Genomic DNA, 6,000 nt, shown 5'->3' with positions numbered 1-6,000 from the left:
TGACATGACTTTATACTCTGCTTTAGTCATTAATTCATCAAGCACATATGGGAGGCTGTAGACAAACAAAAAAAGCAAATGGGTTCTGCTTCAGCATGAAGAAAACACACAGCTTTATATCTGCATCTCCAAATCCAGATGAAAGAAGATTACATTGTTCTCTTTTGGCAGGAGCTGTGACACAAATAAATGCAATTTGGCTGAGAATCAAGATGACATTGTGTGAGCTAACTGCTGAAACAAGTGGACAGTAAGGTAGATGTATTTCTGCATCTTTCATCCAGGATGTATATCTGCCCTTAGCTGACTTAGGTCATTGGCTGTAAGGTTGCCTGTAGCATCTTCTTGAACATTAAGCTGCAAAAGCACCTTTCTCTAGTGCTCAGAGACTATTTCTTCTTGATGTAAAATTTCCACTGGTGATATGATGAACTTGGCATGAATTATCTTCTAAAATCCCTCCAGAAACAAAAGCTTGTTAGTTTGGTGGCCAGATTCTTCATTCAGCTGCCTATTTCCTATAGGCATATGAAGTATTTTTTTATTTGAATCACACTATTCTCAAGTTTTCAGAAATATTCAGTGGAATGAAGTCATCATCAACCATGAATGTCCTAACCTGACCTTCATGACTCTCTTCAGTTTTTTTAACTGTGATCAGTGAAGGCATCTGAATATATTTTGGCTGATGGAATTTAAGAGAATGGTAGGCCAGTTTATACTTGGAAGGAAAACTGATGTGATTAATCTTTGTCATTAATCAAGTATTTTAGCTTTCAGGACAGATTGTAAGACTCCCTCCATCAATGTAAGAGGACAGGTGTGGGCAAAAAATTTATACTGTCACTATTCAAACAATTCTATTTGAATTTCATTACAGCTATATCCTTTTTTAATAATTTCTTTCTTGTTTGTTGAACTGATAAACATCTATTAATGTGGATGGTTCTTCAGTGAAAGAATTAAATATAGCCAAATAAAATAAAATTAGTCAAAAATGCCTTTGTACTAGACCTAGTACACTTGTTTGAAGTGAACCTTGCATTCTTATGGATAAGGTTTTGAGCCAAGGAGCTGTAGTACTGTGTCATTTAGATGTGACAACAATACGTGGAAAACTTGGAGTAAGAATTAAGATTAGTTGATGCAGAAAATTTGAAACAGAATTGAAGCAAGAGAGCTGGTCTTCAAGGGCTTCAGAGGAGAGATTTCCATGACAACAGAATACTCAGGTATGCAAATTAAGAAACAAAGCATCTTAGAAAATAATCAGGAAATACATCTCTGTTTCATAGAACAAACCTGCACAATTAAGAAGTACAAGTTGTGTAGGAGAAATGGGGGTAGAGAGCTGAGAAAGTAGGGCCATCTCTGGCCAAATTCCCCTCTCAATTAAATCAACACTATTCTTTTAATCATGCAGCCATAAGGATATATATGGAGAAAATATAGCTCAAGATTTATAGCAATGTTGTGCTGTGACAAAAGCTTTAGACTCTCTTCAGCAGTTATCTATGAAGCAGCTAAAATAAACACTTTAATGATAAATATTCCACTGACCACTTCATAAAACTGTTCTATTTGCCTGCCTTAGAGGTTAGAAAATTTTCCCTAAATTTTGACTTCTTCTTTGCTCCTACCTAAGCGCATTTCTTTGGCTGCACTGCCATTAGCCATGGACAATTGATCGCTGTCTTCCTGGGAGCAACCATTTAAATGTGAAAGACTTCTATCATGTCCTGCAAGTTTTCATGATCTTATATACAGGAATAAATGTAGACTGTAGAGGCTATTATTATTATATATATTGTGTTATGTAATCTCTGCATGAGCATTGTAGCTCTTTTCCTGTGACTCATGCTGTATTATGAATTTGGTCTTCTATTCACAAGCTTTACTTGTTAATAAAAGGAAATCATATGTATATGATTTATATTCATAGAGCTCTGTTATCACAGGCATCCCATCAGAGTTATCAAGCTTTGCCTCAAAACATTTATTTTGCCTTTCCTCCCATCCATTTTGGAAGGGCATCCCAGTACTTGAATTTTTTAATGCTTAGCAACTTTGGTTAAATATACAACCTAAATTTATAGATTATACAATTTGCTCTGCCTCCCGCATTGACATTTAGCTGAAAGAGCTTTTTTATTCTTTCACTTATTTTTACCTGTCTGATGTATTTATATAGCAACCATATCCCTCTTGGACCTTTTTATATGAGGATGAATGATCTCTTTTGGTCTCCCCATATAGACTGGGCTCTTTCAAAAAAGAATATCGTTACCATTAAAGAGAGAACTTGGCCTTTATCTCTTTATTTAGATGCACTAACAATAGGTGAGATTACTGTCTTTCCATATATCCATCAATGAATCACTAGTGCCATAAATCTAGAGGAAATATCTTAGGAACAAAATGCTTTAAAACATTCAGAAATTTTAAAATTTTGTATTAGTAATTATTGTTTGATATTCTATGGACTGGATTTTGAGTTAGCTAAGATCCTCTGCACTTTTATTCTTAAAGCCCTGTCATCTGGAAACTTGGTGGATGTGGATTTAAAAATGGAAAATATGAAAAACTGTGTTCAGTTAGATCCTGTCGTTGGCTGTGCTGAGCGCTACAGCTCTGTGATCTCACAAGCTGAACATAAAAGCCATTATCCTTTCTGCTGTTACTCAGTTTTTCACGAGAAACGATGTGTGAGGTAAATAGGGAAGGGAAAAAGAAATGGAGGGGAGACGGAGAAGTGGAGGGGGATAAGGGTTTACTGGAGCAGAATGCAGAATTACCTGATGAGAATGGAGGACGAAAAGCCGTAGGAAACCAACATACAGCTGAATGTAAAACTGCCAAAAAAGTGTTGAGAAATCATTCTACCATAAACTGCCTGTCTGGGCACTCTCCTACACCAGGGTCTGCTCAGGGGGTTTTATTGTTTTTTTTTTGTTTAGGTTTTTCTTTTGTCTGTCTCTTTGGAGCCTAGGACAGACCACTAAGCAGGTATTTCAAATTAGATTGTAAAGCCTATCTATGATCTATATTATATAAAACACTATAGTTTTCCCCCACAAGAACATAGATTAGATGCAGTGTAATTACCCTGCATCTAATATTTTTCTCCAGCCTACACTTGTCTAATGCATTGTTTTTCAGCTGTGTCTTCTGAAGTTGGCTACATTTCAGCAGCAGGTAAATTTGCTCCCAATACTCTTCTATTCTTAAAAACTACAGATATTTTTTATTGTAAAGTTGATGGAAATATAAAACCTTATATTGACTCAGGTTTACCAGTGAGATAACTTTAGTGACAGTCTAATAATGACAACAAACAATTAGACAACAATTTAGATTAAATTATGCAGATATGATAGAGATTTAGATTAAATGATACAGATTATGTCTAGGAAGTCTTCAAGCAGCACAACAAAGTTGAGTTGAATATTACATGTGGTTTTTTTCAATATAACCTTGCCTTAGTCAGTAATGACTTTCTTCTAAAATATCTGCAGTGTGGCTATTATAAACTATGAATCACAATTGAAATGAGGTATAAACCCACAACAGTCTCACAAATCAAATCTCAAATATCTAAATACTGGCATTTAGCAATGATGCCACTCCAATCATCTGCATCACACTGAAGGGAAGCCAGCAAAGAAAGAATCAACAGTAGAAAAACAGAGGGAAAGAAAAACAAAAATAAGGTGGATCTTAGGATCTTAGTTCTGAAGGAATAAAAGGTACTTATTTCCCACCAACACTAAATGAAGGGTGAGCCCCTACTTACTCCCCTGAGGATTTTTCAAATGCCCCAAAAAGAAATCAATCCATATCTTGACTGTTCGGCATCTGGAGATAATATTAAAATTAGAATAAATAATGTTTTTATCTTCTTTTGTAATGTTGCTAAATAATGTTATCTTCTTTTTTTTTTTGCTGTCACATATGGACTGATGTGTTACTCATTTACAGTAAATCAAATTGCTTCTAATCCTTAAGGTACTTACTACAAAATGTTATTATAAAAAACAAATTAAATTTCAAGGAAAGGAGGCTCTCACCTTTTCTTCTTACTTATTTAGTAACAAGTTCTAGCAATACTAAAAGCCAGTTTTTGACAAGTTCAAGGGCTGGCCTTCATTGTTCCATGATATTTATTTCTGTATAAGGATGAGGATACAAGGTGCACAATGCTCCTTTGAAGAATTGTCCTTGTTAAGGTTTAATAGGCAGAAAAATCAGAATATTCAAGATTACTCTTTCTGAAAGCTCTCTAGAACTAGACTGTGCTGGTAGGAAATCTTGACTGTCAAAGCTCCAGGGTTTTAGGGAAGAATAGTTTGTTAGTACTCTGTGCCACCTTTCCTATACCTACAATTTCATTTTGTATTTTGAATTCTCCCATATATACCCTGTGCTGGGTCAACCCCTGCTGGAGCCAAGTATCTGCAGACCTGCTTGCTTAACCTAGTGGGACAGGGGAGAAAACCACAAGAACTTGTGGGTCAAAAGAAATAGAGAAAAATCATTCAGCAGTTACTGTATTCGCCAAAACAGACTTGGAGAATTTAGCTTAATTTATTGAAAACTTTTTTTTTATTAACTTGGGCATTGTAAAGTAAAGAAGAAAAACATCTAAAAAGGAAAGCACTTTGTCCCCCTTTCCAGGCTCAGATTTACTCCAGTCACTTCTTTCCCTTCTTTGTTCATACTGCAGGTAGTGAACAATCTGCTTTCAAGAGCTGCTCCTTCTTTCTTACTTTTTTCTTCTGTTCTGGCCTGGGTTTATCCATGGGCAGCAGTATGATGGTGTAGGATGGTGTGTCATGGTGTTATGGTGGCGTGTCAAGGTGTATAATGGTGTATGATGGTGTGTCAAGGTGTATGATGGTGTATGATGGTGCGTCATGATGCGTCATGGTGTATGATGGTGTATGATAGTGTGTCATGGTGTATGCTGGTGTGTGATGGTGTATGATGGTGTGTCATGGTGTGTCATGGTGTGTGATGGTGTGTCATGGCGTGTCATGGCATGTCATGGTGTGTCATGGTGTATGATGGTGTATGCTGGTGTGTCATGCTGTATCATTGCGTATCATGGTGTAGGATGGTGTGTCATGGTGTGTGATGGTGTATGATGGTGTGTCATGATGTGTCATGGTGTGTCATGGTGTATGATGGTGTATGATGGTGTGTCATGGTGTATGCTGGTGTGTGATGGTGTATGATGGCGTGTCATGGTGTGTCATGGTGTGTGGTGGTTGTGATGGTGTGTGATGGTGTGTGATGGTGTGTCATGGTGTATGCTGGTGTGTCATGGTGTGTCATGGTGTGTCATGGTGTGTCATGGTGTATGATAGTGTGTCATGGTGTGTCATGGTGTGTCATGGTGTATGATGGTGTATGCTGGTGTGTCATGGTGTATGCTGGTGTGTGATGGTGTATGATCGTGTGTCATGGTGTGTGATGGTGTGTCATGGTGTGTCATGGTGTATGATAGTGTGTCATGGTGTGTGATGGTGTGTCATGGTGTATGCTGGTGTGTCATGGTGTATGCTGGTGTGTGATGGTGTGTCATGGTGTGTGATGGTGTGTCATGGTGTGTGCTGGTGTGTCATGGTGTATGTCCTCCATGGGCCTCAGTTCCTTTGGGAGGGCTCCCTCATGGAGCACCTCCCCTTTCCTCTGACCTTGGCACTGCTGCTCTCCCTCCCCCTTCCTCAGCATTTTGTGCCCCTCCTTTAATGTATTTCCCTAGAGGAGCCAGTGAGGTGGCCGCTGGGCTCAGCTGGGCCGTGGGGTGGACCTGCTGGGACATTGTCTGGAGCCTGCAGCCCCACCACCACAGCAGCTTGGCTCTGACACCATGGCATGCCCCTCAACAGGGGGACAGAGCACTCAGAGCTTCAGACACTTCTCATTTTTCCCAAGTACTTTATCACAGACATGAAATATTTGAGTACGGCCAAATTACTGTTCATTTTTTGTGGTGTA

The sequence above is a fragment of the Melospiza melodia genome, chromosome 5, assembly GCF_035770615.1.
Source record: "Melospiza melodia melodia isolate bMelMel2 chromosome 5, bMelMel2.pri, whole genome shotgun sequence".
NCBI classification, from domain to species: Eukaryota; Metazoa; Chordata; class Aves; order Passeriformes; family Passerellidae; genus Melospiza; species Melospiza melodia.
This window is presented reverse-complemented; position numbering follows the sequence as displayed.